Source organism: Equus asinus, chromosome 11, assembly GCF_041296235.1.
Source record: "Equus asinus isolate D_3611 breed Donkey chromosome 11, EquAss-T2T_v2, whole genome shotgun sequence".
Lineage (NCBI taxonomy): Eukaryota > Metazoa > Chordata > Mammalia > Perissodactyla > Equidae > Equus > Equus asinus.
In genome coordinates, this window is record NC_091800.1 from 14,601,485 (window position 1) to 14,618,635 (window position 17,151).

Below are 17,151 nucleotides of genomic sequence, written 5' to 3' on the forward strand. Positions count from 1 at the left end.
TTTCTGCTTGGAAAATTTTGTAGTTGTGATCTTCTCTCTCTCTGTATGGACATTTGCTTTTGTAACGGAATGTCTCTCTGTAAATTAGCGGGAATTTAGAAGTGAGCAAATTCAGATGTTCAATCTCCCATCTTTGACCAATGACTTTTTTTGTATTCTGGTTATACATAGACCTTAAGTTTTCAGCTCAATGAGTTTTGGCAATTGTAACTACCCTCAAACAAGATAAAGAATATTTCTTCACATCAGCAAGTTTTCTTGTACTCCTTTACTGTCAATCCTCCCCACCACCACAACCCCTCCCACTACCCCCAGGGGCATCCTCATTCTGCTTTCTATCATCCAGAGATTGGCTTTGCCAATTCTTGGTTATCATATAAATGGAATCATACAGTATGTATTTTTTGTGTGTCTGGGTTTTTGTTCACTCAACACCATGTTTTGGAGATTGATCCATGTTGTTGAGTATAGCAGTAATCATTCCTTTTAATTGCTGAGTAGTATTCCATTGTGTCAAGGTATACAATTGATTTACCTATTCTCTTGTTGATAGACATTTGGGCTGTTTCCAGTTTTGACCAAAGCTGACTTTTTATTCACCAAATTCCATAGCTTCTTTTTAGCAAATACCTGTTTGTAGCAATAGACACTAATTACCACTCACCATTCCTTGAAACTCTTCTCATCTATGGCATCCAAGATTACGAATTCTCTCATCTCTCTAAATATTCTCTCTTTCCTGTCACCAACTAGTGCTTGCTCCTTAACTATTAATATTTTTAAGAATTCAGACTGCAGTCCTTGCTCTTTTTCCTCTGAACAGGTATACTGATATAGCTTATCTCATCTTAAAATAAATTAGACTCTAATGACGCCCAATCCTCTGTTTCTAGCCCAGACACTTCACCTGAGCCCCAGAGTTACATTTCTAACTACTCGCTAGTCTCACCCATTTGTGGGTTTCTGCTGGCCCTTCAAACTCAACCATCAAAACTGAACTCATTGTATTCTCTTCAAAACCTGTTTCTCCTATTTAATTTCATCTTCATTAAGAACATCACCCAACAGGCCACCCAAACTGGAAAATGGAGTCATCTTGAGACTCTTCTTCTTCAACGTCTACATCATTTGATCACTAAGTCCTCTCAATTCTACCTTTGTGATAGTTTCTAAATCTTGCCTCTCCTTTGGTCCCAATTCAGTCCCTTCTCATCTTTTACCTAGAGTCAGGCAACAGCCTCTTAACTGGTTTTACTACCACTTCAAATGCTTCACATTGAAATCAGTTCCCTTTCTCAAATTTTTATCATGTCACTCATTTACTTAAAAATATTTGATGACTCCTCTCATTTTCAGCTATCTCCAATTTACCCACTAACTACACAGTCATTAGTGTCAAACATAATAAGCAACTCTGGATTAGAAGCTGATCATTTAGTCAGACGCTGTATTCAGCACGTTCTTGACCTTTGCTCCTATAACTGACAGTCTGTCTTTTTGGCCAGTTTCACATGTGTTAACATCACTATGTGAGAGCTAAGAGTAATGTGTGAAAAAAATTTAATATATATATTCTCATTTGGAGATGCTGATATATAAGAGCTTAAAAAAGTTGATGTTGCTCATTTGGCGGCTCTGTAACAGGTTTGTCAAGGGAAGGATTACTTGTTATTTATAAAATTTACTTATCTGACAAACTTGTTCTTCCATTATGGTTTGGAAGCATGAACAAACTATTTTATTCTATGCAAAAGTTTGTGATCTACGACATTTACAAAAGATATCAAAGGGCTCAACCTTTATATACATGCTTGAATATGCTTTATACTTTCTGACGCCCACAGAAGGTTTATTTATTGTTATTTAAAAAATTATTTATTTATTATTCTTTTTTGGTGAGGAAGATTCACCCTGAGCTAACATCTGTTGCCAATCTTCCTCTTTTTTTTTTTTTTTTGTCTGAGGGAGATTAGCCCTGAGCTAACATCTATTGCCAATCTTCCTCTTTTTGCTTGAGGAAGATTGGCCCTGAGCTAACATCTGTGCCCATCTTCCTCTATTTTGTCTGTGGGATGCCTCCACAGCATGGCTGATGAGTGCAGTAGGTTTGCCCTCAGGATCCGAACTTGTGAACCTAGGTTGCTGAAGCAGAGCCCCTGGAACTTTAACCACTCAGCCACAGTGCCAGCCCTTTTCACTATTTTTTGAAGCTAGAGACTCTAACTAGATTTGACTACCTAGATTTGGGTCTTTTTTATCTCCCCTGAACTCAGATATCTGCCTGCACCTTAATGTAAGAATTGCTCCTCTACTTGGAAAAAATCTTTGCAAAACATATATCTCATAAAGGACTTGCATCCAGAATACATAAAGAACTCTTAAATTCCATAATAAGTCAAACAACTTGATTTTTAAAATGGGCAAAATATTTGAGCAGACAGTTCTAAGAGATACACAAATGGCAAATAAGCAAATGAAAAGATGCTCAACATCATTAGTCATGGGAGATATGCAAATTAAAGTAACAGGACACCACTATACACATTAGAATGCCTAAATTCAAAACCCTGACAATACAAAGTTTCAGCAAGGATGCAGAACCATCGAAACTTCCACAGCGGTACAGCCTCTTTGGAAAACAGTTTGGCAATTTCTTACAAAATTAAACATATTCTTAGCATCTGACCCAGGCATTATACTCTTAGTTATTTATCCAAGATAAAATAAATCATACACCCATACAAAGACTTATACTTGAGTGTTCATAGTAGTCAGATTCATAAAATAGCCAAAAAGTAGAAATAACCCAAATGTCCATCAACTAGTAAATGGATATGAAAATTGTGGTATATCCGTGCAATGAAATACTCAACAATACAAAGGCACTAACTAGTGATACGTGCAACAACATGGATGGGTCTCAGAGGCATTATGCTAGGTGAAAAAAGCCAGACACAAAGAGCTTACACTATATGATTGCATTTATACAAAATTTTAGAAGAGATCGAATTGTAGTGACAGAAAGCAGTTTGATGGTTCCCAAATGCCAGCAACAGAGGGCTTTTTGAAGTAATGGAAATGTTCTGTATCATGACTCTGGTGATAGTTACACGACTGTATACATTCGACCACTCATCAAATTGTATACTTTAAGTTGGTGAATTTTCTTGAATGTAAATGACACTTCAATAAAGCTGAATAAAAAATAACGCAAGTGAGTGATGTCAGCGGGAATGGTGGAGTAAAGATCTCCAAAACGCCTCCATAAAAGCAACAAGAATTCTGGAAAAAATTGTCAAAATCCACTTTTTAAGAACTCTGGAAATTAATAAAAGCGTATAACAATCCAAGTACTGTTTATTTAAGAAAAATGGTTGAATCTATGTAAGAACAGCGAACTTTGTGGCATTTGAACTTGCCCTATTCCTATGTTCCTTGCCCCAGGAGCTTTGAAAAACAACAGCATCACAAAGTAGCTGTGAAAACTGGCAGCCTACCAGCCACTGGAGAGGACAGAATGGGTTTGAGCTCCCCAAAAGTTCCATTATTAAAGAATTGTCATTATCTGAGCTGTCTGGCAATTCCCTGAATGCCCCCATTCACAGGGCTTATCTTTATTTAACTTGATTCTGAGCTCATCACCGAGAATAGCTTTTTCTCAGGGTGTTTGTCAAAAATAATCAGTGGCAGTTATTTAACAACGTAGCTACCTGAAATGGTGATAAAAGTTGGGCCAAAGGAAATGTTAACCACAAGGAATAAAAGGAGTAGCTGCGGGAATGAGATGTCCATCGGGGACTTAGAAAAGTTCTGACACAGTCTCAGGAAGCTAGGAGGACAAGCACATATGCAGAACTGTGTGCATACCCAGGAAAGGCCTGAAAAGGGCCTAATTTCTCACCTCTGTCCCACCTTGGTGATCTGCACAAGTAAGAAGTAAAGGCTAAAGCAGAGTTACCAACTTCCTGCTGGAGCATTGAAACTGTAGCCCAGTATGCACAAAGAGCCCCTTGGCAAAGGCTGGGAGATACAGTGGTTCAAGGCATTTGAGGAAATCTCTGTCCAATCACTTGCTGACCACTAAGCGAATCAAGTAGAGACTTCAGTGGTAATATACAACAAAGGACTTATACTTTAGAGAATTAGTTGAATAAAAGTCACTTAACAAACAGCAACAACAACAAACCTTGAGGACCTGATTTTGAGAGTTGCCACATTACAACGTCTAAAATGTTCAGTTTTAAACAAAAAATTACAAGACAACGAACTGATTCTAAAGTTTATATGGCGAGGCAAAAGACCCAGAATAGCCAATATAATACTGAAGCAAAAAAACAAAGTTGGAGGATTGACACTACCCAACTTCAAGACTTATTATAAAGCTACAGTAGTTGAGACTGTGTAATATTGGTGAAAGAACAGACAGATCAATGGAACAAAATAGAGAGCCCAGAAATAACCCACACAAATATAGTCAACAGATCTGCGACAAAAGAGCAAAGGCAATACAATGGAGAACAGATAGTCTTTCAAGAAATGGTGTTGACACAAATGCACATCTACATGCAAAACAATCAGTCTAGACACAGATCTTATACCCTTCCCCAAAATTAACTCGAAATGGATCCTAGACCCAAATGTAAACACAAAGTCATAAATCTCCCAGAAGATAACATAAGAGAAAATCTAGATGACCTCAGGTTTTGTGATGACTTTTTAGATACAACACCAAAGACACAATCTATGAAAGAAATAACTGATACACTGGACTTCATTAAAAATAAAAACTTCTGCTCTGCGAAAGACATCGTCAAGTCTATGAGAAGACAAGCCGCAGATTTGGAGAAAATATTTGCCAAAAACATATCTGATAAAGGACAAAAAAGGATAAAATATACAAAGAACTTTTAAAACTCAACAATAAGAAAACAACTCAATTAAAATTAGGCAAAAGATCCAAATAGACACCTTACCAAAGAAGATACACAGCTGGCAAACAAGCATACGAAAAGATGCGCAACATCATATGTCATTATAGAATTGCCAATTAAAACAACCATGTGATATCCATTAGAACACACCTATTAGAACGACAAACATCTAAAACACTGACAACACCAAATGCTGGCAAGGATGTGGAGCAACAGGAACTCTCATTCATTGCTGGTCAGAATGCAAAATGGTACAGCCACTTTGGAAGATGGTTTGGCAGTTTCTTACTGCCATAAACCTGCACAGGAATGTTTATAGCAACTTTATTCATACTTGTGAAAACTTGGAAGCAACCAAGATGTCCTTCAGTAGGTGAATGGATAAACAAACTGTGGTACATCCAGACAACGGAATATTATTCAGTGCTAAAAAGATGTGAGCCATCAAGCCATGAAAAGACACGGAGGAAGTTTAAATGCATATTACTAAGAGAAAGAAGCCAATCTGAGAAGGCACATACTGTGACTTCAACTATACGACATTCTAGAAGAGGCAAAACCACGGAGACATTAAAAAGATCAGTGTTTGCCAGGGATTAGGAAGCAAAGAGGGATACATAGTCAGAGCACAGAGGATTCTTCGGGCAGTGAAACTGTTGTGTATGCTATTATAATGGTGGATACATGTTATTATATATTTTTCAAAATCCATACAATGTATAAGACCAAGACTGAATCCTAATGCAAACTATGGACTTTGGGTGATAATGATGTATCAATGTAGGTTCATTGATTGTCAAGTACCATTTTGGTGTGGGATGTTGATGATGGAGGTGGCTACATATGTGTCAGTACAGGGAGTATAGGGGAACCCTCTGTACTTTGTGCTGAATTTTTCTGTGAACCTAAAACAGCTCTAAAAAGTAAAGATTATTATTATTTTAAAGACATAGTCTCTGTTTCATTAATTTAAAAAATCATTTTATTTCTTGGACTTCGAAATTACTGACGCAAAGTGATCTGCATTTCTTTTGCTCTCAGTCTACCTGCTCATTAATTCTCATTCTTGTCTACAACATTATCACCATTGAAGACATCTTAGAAATTCTGGGTACAATTTGAAAGATCATACACGCAACCGTTCAACTCTTCCTTTCACAATGTATGTGTTTATCAAACCATCATATTGCACACTTTAAATATTTTACAATTTTATTTGTCAATATATCTCAAGAAAGCTGGGGAAAAAAAAGAAATAGTTGACTTGTTAAGATGGAAAAAAAAGACAAAGAGAGAAAATACTCTGTATAGTGGTCCGAAACTAGGTAGGCATTCCCAGCATGGTGTAGCATCAGCCTGTGATTTATCTTGCACAAGATAAAAGAACAATGGCTAGACTCTGCAAGGATGCAAAATAGATGAAACATGTATTCCAGAGAGAGGTAAACACCTGTTTAAGGACTGGCTGCCTCAGGTAAAAGAACATGTCACATGACAGAAATATTCAGAGCACCTTATCAAAGCACTGTGAAATTCTGCATGAGTGAAACCCATCTGCACTCTGGACAAATATTTAGCATCGGTATTTGCTTACATCTAACTTAATGATGAGTAATATAAAACCCTTCACATAATCTGAATTGGTCTAACACTGGTTGCCTGGAAAATTATTCCTGCCTGAATAACAATTTGACTATAAAATTTATTTTATTTGCTGCATGAACAGTGCATCTTCCCGTAGATTAGAGCCTCTTTTGAGGCAGGAACCATACTTTATTCTTCTAATCCGCATAAGGCCTAGCAGGAAACTGTATACATGATAGTCTCTGCAGGTTTTTCCTTTTTAACTGAATGTACTTTGTCTATATGGGTCCAATGAGTGAATGACTTAAAGTAGTTGTGATAGAACCTGTATAGTCGGAATAACAGAATGATTCTCCCCCGCTGAATATGACAGGCTGAGAGCCGCAGCTTATTTGCATCCCTAATGCCCAGCCCAGGCGCTGGCTCAGAGCAAATCCACTCAGTAAATGTTTGCTAAGGAAACATTAGAGCTTGGCAGACTCTAGGGGCCATTTGGTCTGACTGTTTTATTTTCAGATGAGGAGAACAAGGATCCGAGAGGAACACTTGCTCTAGGGAGCCAGGCGTTAGTTAGCAGCAGAGCTGGACTTCTTCCTGCCAGTGATGTCTCTGCTCCCACCTACCCAAGAAGAATTTTAGGAGGGCCTGGAAAATGAGAGCATATGTCATGTACCTAGTACAGGCTAGTCAATAAATGGTAGTTTCCTCTCTTCTCCTTTTTTTTCCATAGAAAGAGAAAATCCATGACACATGATGCAGACTGTCCACTTTGTGCTTTTGAGCAAACTGGATTTATATGTTAACACAAGCAAAGCAGTTTGATCCTTTCAGAAGAAATGTCCACAATGACACTGCTACCAGAACCTGTTAATTTCCACTGCTATCTTCAGAAACCTTAAGAAAGGTTAACATATTAGTAAAGGGGAAATAATCAGAAGTCTCGTTTTAAGAGTGAAACTTGAGGTTCGAATGGAAAGTCAATAATAAGAGAAGAAGCTGAGATTCGTTCATCTGACAGTGTGTGCTATGTTCTAGGAATGAGGCTAGGTGCTGGGGATGCAGAGGTGAACAGGATGTGGACCCTGCCCTTGAGGATCTCACAGTCCTGTGCGGGATAAAAATATGATGAATAAGAGAAGAAGCGACTCCTTTCCTGAGCACATAAGGACAAAACCTCCCAGAGGAGGTAATATTTGAGCAAGGCTATGAAGGACTAAGAGAAATTTGCTGACCAGGCTAGAGGAGTTACAGGCAAAGCAAACAAGCATTAGATAGTATGCTTTAGTCTAGGAATTGCGAGCATGTGAGTAGGAGTGTCTGGAGGGATAGGCAGGGACTAGATCATGAAGGACCAAGATAAAGATGTTAGGAGCAATCTGTGGGCAATGGGGAGCTATTGAAGGATATTAGACAGGAGAGTGAGGTAATTAGATTGCATGTTAGAAACATAACTGGTGGCAGGATGGAGAATGAACTGAAGAACAGTTAGGAGATGTTTGCAATAGTTTAGGTGAGAGAGGGCACAGAGATGAAGAAATGGAGTGAGAGCAGAAGACTCGGTCATTGATGTGGAAGCTGTGGAGGGGGAGAAATAGAGGATGCCTTCCAGATTTCAGGCTTTTGTGAATGTGCCATTAAACACAGAAAACAGTGAAATAGAGAAGTTGGTAGGGAGCTAGGATATGGGGAACATAATGAGCTCATGTTTGGATGTGTTAAATTTTAGGGGCCCTTGTGATATCCAGACCACTTGGGAATGATCAGCATATACAGGAGATACGTAGAAGATACCTAACAACAAAGCCAATCATCCAGGGAGAATTCAGAACCCTGGCAACTTAAGTGTTTAAGGCATGGGCCAAGGAGGAGCCAGGCACGGGGAAGGTACAGTCACAGATGTAAGAGGTCAACAAGAAAAGCTGAAGGCGGTTTCCTAGAAGCCACAGAACAAGCAATAATGGAAAGGAGGGAGGAGCAGCTGGTTAGTTCTATCAAATATTTAAGAAAGAATAAGTGATATGAAAACCTAAAATACGCCTTTTGGAGTTAGCAGTTGGCGAGGGCAGTTTCCAAGAAGCCTGAGTGTAGAGGGCTGAGAAGCAAGTGGGCCCGTATCCTCTTAACAAGTCTAGCTAAGGAGACAGACTTAGGGTATTTTGAGGAGAAAATGACTAATTTATCATCACATAATATTCTCTAACATGTAGAAACAATAAGATAATTCGTGAACTGACAGGTTATTTTCTTCTGGGTTCCAGTTCAATTTAACCAACATTTATTGAATTGCTGCTTGGCACAAGCCCAGGAAGCATCTAGCACCCGTGATATACCACTGAATGAGATGCACTCCCTACTACTGAGCACTTGGAAACTGGTAGAAAGTTCCCTGCATCCCCAGCTAACCACACCCGGAGTGAGACTGTAGTCAGTGTAAAATCCAGCTGGGCACAGACTGCCTGGAGCACAGGAGGGAGAACCCGAGAGAGGGGACAAAGGGCGGCCAGGAGGGCCGGACTGAGGGGCTAGGCCGCGCAGAAGAACAAGGAAAGGCACGGTGCTTGCTGGGAGGGCTGGGGGTTTGTGGGCAGGGTGGATGCTGGACCATCTGAGGACGACAGGGAGGGTGGCCTGGGCCTGTCGCAGGCCCAGGAGATACAGAAGGGCCTCTGTCTATAGACGGATAGGAAAGCAATGGAACCCTCGGCTTCCTCACATTTTGATTCTTATTTTACATTTAAACTGCCAGACGTTAGATTGGTCATGAGTCTCCCAGATTGATTTAGTGGCCAGTTTCCTGTGTTATTTCTAATACTCCTGCCAAATAACAAGTGGAGGTACAAATTCCCCTCTAACATGCCGTTCTGATCTGAGCCGGCAGCCTGAACTTCTCACCCTCCTCTCACGTGGCGGGGACTGAAGGTGTCTGGCCCTGTCCGTCTGCTGAGGAGCGTTCTGGGCGTGGCTCCCAAAGACATTCAGAAACAAGTCACCAAAGACACCTTCCTGACCCAGGGCTCACAGGCGAGCGCCAGGGAGCAGCGGCTCCTCCTGTGTGGGTGGGAGCGGAGCATGGGAAGGTCTCCCCACCGCCAAGTTCACAGAAGAGACCCCGCAGAGCAGGGTGGAGAGCATGCCCAACAGACAACTCTGGTGTGTACTCAGAGAGGGAGGGGCCTTTCGAAAATCACAGGCCCTCCAGCAAGGGGGCTGTATGATGTCTGGGGGAAAAAGAGTGTAATCAGAAGTCCACAAGTGGCTGTCACTATGCCACTGCAAAGCCAGAAGGCCATGCCTCTGCTCTACTGAGCTTTCCACTCTGGCTGCGCTCCTACCAAGCGGGCATGCTGCAGCAGAAATTCTGACCTCTCTCTCCCAGCCCATAAACCCACAAACAACTATTAGCTGAGGTGTGGAAGAAAAAGAGTCAAGCACTGGCAGATCCAGCTGTCCAAAGAAAATGAAGCGTGTGTACACTGTCAGAGGGGTAGAGGACAAAGGTGTGGAACTGTGTGATTTGTATAAGAAAAGAATCTTTTTATTGAGATATAATTGACACATAACATTGTATAAGTTTTAGGTGCGCAATATAATGATTTGATATATGTACATATTGTGAAATGATCACCACAGTAAGTTTAGTTAACATCCATTGCCACACATAGTTACAATTTTTTTTTGGTGAGGAAGATTGGCCCTGAGCTAACATCCGTTGCCAATCTTCCTCTATTTTGTACGTGGGACACTGCCACAGCATGTGGCATCCGAACCCATGAACCCTGGGCTGCCAAAGTGAAGCATGTGCACTTAACCATCTGCCACCAGGCCGGCCCCACAAATTTCTTTTCTTATGATGAAAACTTCTAAGATCTACTCTCTTAGCAACTGTCACATATGCAATACAGTATTGTTAGCTATAGGCATCATGCTGTACATTACATCCCCAGAAAATAATTTTAAATAAGTTGTCTGCTCTAAAGGTCAAGGAAGAGTGTAAGCTCCATTGGCAAGTCAGTAAAGGACAACGGTCACAGTGGCCCAAGGATGAAGAACTAAAAAAATGTCCAGGTTGTCTTGGGCTTCTTTAGTTTCTGGAATTTCAGACAAATTTTAAATTCACACATGCCTGTACTGGAAAAGTCAGATGGGGTGTCCTTAGTTTTTTAACTGTTTACAATAATTGCATCTAATCCAGATAATTTCTCTAGTGAGAACTAGTCCAAGTTGAAACAAGGGTCACAACCTGAGATCTCTGAGAGGGGTTCAGAAATTGAAAGCAGAGCAAAACCGGTCTGGAGGTAAGCGGCTGGGATGGGGCACTCACTCCCAGACGCACCGCGGAGGGTCTCAGCTCCTTGCCTGCCTGCCCCTTAGAAGTGGGTCTCCCAGGGGTCAGTCTTGGTCCTCTTCTCTTTCACTCTCTTGGCTGTCTCTGCTGTCCCTGGGTGACCTCACTCACTCTCAGGACTGTCATACCTTCAGATGCAGAGGATTTCACATCTTTGTCATCCAGCTGAGGCCCCTGTCCCGCTCCAGATGTGTACCCTCAGCCGCACAGTGTCGGCCCCCCAGGCGCCTCAGCTCATCACACCTTCCCCTCCCCAGAATCTGGCCAGACCTGACTGCCTCCCCGCAGCTGTTCCCTGCCTCAGAGAAAGGTGTCACCACCACCCAGCCACTCAAACCAGGAGTCTGGTTACTCTTGCTTCTGAACAACCACAATAATAATAACACCTGGTATTCATAGATTCTTCGGAGAATTAAACGAGATCAATGTAAGGAGCTTAGTATACTACTAAACAGCTGGTAAACGCTCACTAAATGTCAGCCACTGTGATCTATTATTTATTCGCCAAAGCGAGGCATTCTTAAAACCTTTGTTATGTACTTAACAATGCAATAAAAATACCTAAAAAAATATATAATATAGATATATAGAAGTGCATGACATTAAATATATAAACTCCTTTTTCTTCCCTCAATTTTTTTCCTATTTTTAGTTTCTTATGTATTCTTCCTGAAAGTTTAGGCATATAAAAGTTATTTTGAGTAGCTGGTTGGAAAAGGTACATAAAAGATCAATGTTTTTCACACAAATTAATACACATATATACACACATATACATATATATGTGAAATCTCCTATCTTTGACCCTACCGTGTCTATACGTGTCTGTATGCCAGGTCTCTACCATACTATATAGGCTACCTTGGGGAGAGGTTCATAGTGGGAGGTGGGGGTGGGGATGAAGATACATTTCCTGCATATTAATTTAATTTTAAAAAAAAGCTAAAAGTTTAAAATAGCTGCATCAAAATTTCATGTATTCTTGTCTGGGTCCTTCATGCTGGCCTCGTAGGGTCAGTTTCCAGGAAGCCCTCTCTGAAACCCTTTCCCCCTTAGCTATCCTGCATCTGTACTGACAGCGATTATACCGTTTGTCCAAGTAAATCATAATTTACTCATTTCTCAACCCTGGCACAACTGGCCTTTGGGGCCAGATGATCCTTTGTTGTGGGGGCTGCCTTGTCCATCGTAGGAGGTGTAGCAGCATCCATGGCTTCCACCCACCAGAGGCCAGCAGCCTCACCCCAGTGCGAGAAGCAAAAACATCCCCTGATGTCAAGAAGGAGGCAGAATGCTCCACCCCTCCGGGCGGAGAACTACTCCCCGGCCTGAGATCTCAGAGTGAGGATTCTGTCTTACTTGTCCTGTAGCAAGGAGAGGCCTCCAGAGACAGCCTCGATGAAGGGAGCTGAAGAACGAAGGACGAGGTACTGTGGCTCTCCTGATAGTAATTGGTTGAGTTCCATGAAGCATAAGGTGCAAAAGCAACCAGAATTTCTGTCTTTGGGACTTCTAAGTCAAATTCAGAAACTCTCAAGGCAACATACACATCTCTGGAAGAACTGCCTTCAAAGGTAAGTAACCTTCAAAGGAAAGTACCTCAAATCGCATTTCACAAAAACACCTCAGCTCTCTTTGGAAACTCCAGAAGCGGCCTGTCTGGCTTTGAATCCCAGCTCTGTCACTCACTAGCTGTGAGTGGGCAAATTATTCTACATCTCTTTGCCTCAGTTTCCTTATCTGTAAAATGGGAATGATGTTAGAGCCTACTTTATAGGATTGTTATAAGAATTAATAAGTAAATATTTGTAAAATGCTTAGAGTAATATTTGGTACATATAGTGAACACCTTGTATGTGTCTGACAGAGACAGAATCACTGCTTCTTGGGATTTGTATTTATTTATAGTCTCAGAATTTTAAAGGTGGAAGGGACCATGATTATCATCTACCATCCCATCTACATCCTTCTCCCAATGATTTGTTGAAGGTTTCAGTCCAGTTAATTGTCACAAATTGTTATATGGCATAACAATATATATAATACTGTACATTTTCTGTGATAAATATTCTAAATGGAAAAATATTTAAAATCTATTATCAATATCCATGAAGACTACCATTATTTAATATTATCAACGTTATTTAACATACTCAAATCAAATATGTGCCTTTGTGTGCAGAGGAAAATTTTAGGTATCATTTTTGTCAGCACTCCCCCCGACCTCCTCCCCCACCTTATATGAAAATCACTGTCATTATACTTATCCTTTTAAATATAAAGGGCAGTGCTAGAAGCACTGTATCACCCTAATCAATGCCACATCTCCACAAAACAGTGCTGAACAAGGTGAATACTCTGTTTTATACATGCTGTATTTAACTAGTATTTATTAACGATATAAGCTATGCAGATGGTTTACTGGCCTAATATTCCACTAGAAACTCAGAGATCACCTTGGGCATCAGGCCCTCTGTTAGCAGCCTGAGCCAGTCCTGCAAACCCAAATGCTAACAGAACATATGACTTAAAAATCTCATTCAGGAGCTCTGATTTGCCGCAATTTGCCTTAAAGGTGACAAACTTTTTTTTTTTTTTAGATTTTTTTTATTTTTTCCTTTTTCTCCCCAAAGCCCCCCGGTACATAGTTGTGTATTCTTCGTTGTGGGTTCTTCTAGTTGTGGCATGGGGGACGCTGCCTCAGCGTGGTCTGATAAGCAGTGCCATGTCCGCGCCCAGGATTCGAACTAACGAAGCACTGGGCCGCCTGCAGCGGAGCGCGCAAACTTAACCACTCGGCCATGGGGCCAGCCCCAAAGGTGACAAACTTTTGCAAGCTATTTTGACACCTTGCCTCAGCCTACATTCTGACACAGTTTCAACGACCTCATATAGGTTCTTAAATTTGCAATTAGCTTTTCATTACTCATAGGGGAAAACATTTTTCAATTAAGAATCTAGTCAAAAAACATCAAAACAGAATTATAATTGTGGTCGCTAAAATAGTGGAAACAGTACTACCCTGACTTGCAGAAACGAGTATGTACAGAGCAGCTACTGTATGCTGGTGCTGTGAGAGCTGGGAAACAAAGGCTACAAGAGGTCACCATCCTGGATGGTCACACCTTCAGCAAAAACAGTCAACCTGTCTGGTTTCTGAGACATAACAACGAGAGCTACACATCCACATGGCCCTCCCTGCCATCAACATCCTCCACACAATATATTTTTCCAAGCCAACCAGAAAGTTAACCCTGTTCAACAACTCCCCAAGTGTAATTCTGGACCTAGGACATTAACTGTCTGTCCACACAGGAGACACACTTCCGGGAAACCAAAGGTGAGTAAAATTCTTGTGGGCAACATTTGCAGGAGACCTTCAGCAATCTCGTCTTCATTTGTCGACTTGGCAGAAGCTACCTGCCCTCTGGCTACGGTTCTCTTTACGATTCCGCGTTGGCTCAGCATTTCAAATATGCATGAGAAATGGATAGGCCACAAAGCTTTAAAAATAAAACATGAGACCAGCTCTATCAGGGTGTCTGCAGTGCACGAGGAAGAAAAGGAATAAATTCACAACTCCTTACTGCTCTCCAGGCATCAATCATTACACACCGTGTGAGTGGGTGAGCGTCTAATTAACCACTCATCAATCTCAAAGTTTTAAATGTGCTGTCATTCCCCTCAGGCTGCGAGTCTTCCTTGTGCCCGCTTTCCCCTATTTGGAACGTGGGAAATCTGCGTCTTGGTGGAACTCGAAACAAAGGGAGAGAAACTCCATTCGCATTCCCTTTAACCAAGCTCCCTTCATATCTGCTACCTACTTTGCCTGCTTCCCTTGATCCAGCCATCCACGCTGTGACGACCTTTGCCCTCTGTTCCCCCACCCCACCCGCTCCTGAGCTCCGAGCATCTCAGCTCACACACCTCCAGCCGAACACTTTTCTGACTTCATAATATTTTTGGAGACTTAGCTGTCCTAAGAATTATTCCAATTATAACAACCTCCTGCCACTCTAACCATTTTACACAAGCTGGGCCTTCACCAAGAGCACTGCGGTGTCTGGCATTGCTGCGCTTCTTCCCCGTGTTTGCAGACTAATGTCTCTTGGGGTACGTCTGTATGGATCCTGCCAAGGGCTGTATCAGAGATGGGTCATGGGCTCTACAACAGAGGGCTTCTGATTTTTCTGGCTGACATTAGTATTATCATTCAGAACTTTATATCTCTAAATGATTTCCCATTAATTATACTGGCTCATATCTATAATATGTCTGAAAGATTTTTTCTTTTTTTGGTGAGGAAGATTGTCACTGAGCTAACAACTGTGCCAATGTTCCTCTATTTTATGTGGGATGCTGCCACAGCATGGCTTGATGAGTGGGCCTAGGTCTGCACCCAGAATCCGAACCCATGAGCCCTGGGCCACCAAAGCAGAGTGCGCCAACTTCACCACTACGTCACAGGGCTGGCCCCTTGAGAGATATTGTTTTAAAAAGGGTAGACTCTGATGGACAAGTCCAGAACTTAGTCAGGGCATCTCAGATCACATGCAGCAGTGAGTAGATAATGATTTACCACCCCACATGTTTGAGATTTAAAGCTGGGCCCATAAAGCTAGATAACACTAGACACCTATTAGAATGGTTAAAAGCAAAACAAAACAAAAAAAATCTGACAATACCAAGTGCTAACAAAGATGTGGAACAACTAGAACTCTCATATATTGTTGGTGGGAATACAAAATGATACGGTCACTTTGGGAAAGTTTGGTGATTTCTTTTAAAATTAAAACATACTTATTATATGAACCCCATAATCCCATTTCTAGGATTTTTACCCAAAAGAAATGAAACCTCATGCTCATAGAAAAATTTGAATATGAATGTTTCTAGTGGCTTTATAACCATCCAAACTGGTGACAACACAAATGTCCTTTAATTGGTGAATGGATAGGCAAACTGTAATATAGCCATACAATGGAATGCTACTCAGCAATTGTATTGACTGATACATACAACGATATGGATGAGTCTTAAGTGCATTAAGTGAAATGAAGCTAGACTGAAAAAGCTGCATACTCTTTGATTTCATTTATATGGCATTCTGGAAAAGGCAAAACAATAGGTACAGAAACCAGATCAGTGGTGGCCAGGGGCTGGGAGTAGGGGTAGAGGTTGATGACAAAGGGGAACCAGGGAATTTGGGGAGTGATGGAGCTGTTCTATATATCGGCTGTGGCGGTGGTTACACGACTGTAGGCCTTTGTCAAAACTCAAAGAACTGTACACTGAAAATAGTGAATTTTACTTTATACATACAAGATGCTTTGATCGAAAGAAAACATAAATTTAAAAAATACAATTGGGAAAAAAGATAATGTAATATAACACAATTAAAATGCAAACATTATTTCTTTTGAAAAATATGCCAACTAGTAAAAATACCCTGGGTTGAAACTAAGAAGGAAAACTCAGGACAAGGTTCTGGATGAACAGTTCTGAGCCGGATAAATGCTCATGAGGAGACAGTGGCCTCCGCTTGCGATGTGCTTCAGACATGCTGAAGAGAAAACACTGCTTTTCCAATTCATGACCTTTAAAGACTCACAACCAAACCATCCATTCGTCTCACAACCGCTCACAAATGGCATTTCGTGCTTGTGTGTTTTCTAGTCCAAATAGCCTGTGCATGTAATTTGCGATTGGAAGAGTTCTTTGCTCCTCTACCCACTCAAGCCAGCTCACAGTCCTGCTTTTTCCTTGAACGTTCACAGATCATGGCTTAACTCAAATCTATTTTCTCTTCATATAGGAACTACCATAGAGTGATCAGCTTGTGAACGCAAAAATATATATGTCTGAAGATTCAGGAAGCCTAAGATTATTTACACACCACTCTAACATACATTCCTCTCTCTTATCTTGACAAAAGTTTTGCTCATCGTTACTTTCCTCTTAAATTGCCATCTTTTCTATGTCAAACACAGAAAGTGCTAGAAAGAAGATTAGACTGCAAGTTATCAGTACTGAGTTTTAAGGTCAGTTCAGCCCATAACTAACTGTGTGGCCTTGGAAAAATGACTCACCTCCTGCAACTAATATTTATCTCCAGCTCTGACCTCTCTCCAGGGCTTTGGTTAGGAAACTTCAAATTCCTACAGACACATACAACCTTTCACATGCATTTAATTGTTCAGGGATATTGATTACATTGGCGTCTTTTTTTTTTTTTAAAGATTGGCACCTGAGCTAACAACTGTCATTGGCATCTTTTTTATTATCCAAATT

The 17,151-nt window shown here is 40.9% G+C and overlaps 1 protein-coding gene across 18 annotated transcripts in view; it reads right to left on the reverse strand.

The window, feature by feature from the left end:
* Positions 1-17,151, reverse strand: part of STARD13 (StAR related lipid transfer domain containing 13) — a 489,330-nt gene that overhangs the window by 38,105 nt on the left and 434,074 nt on the right. The gene's annotated exons all lie outside the window — the stretch shown is intronic.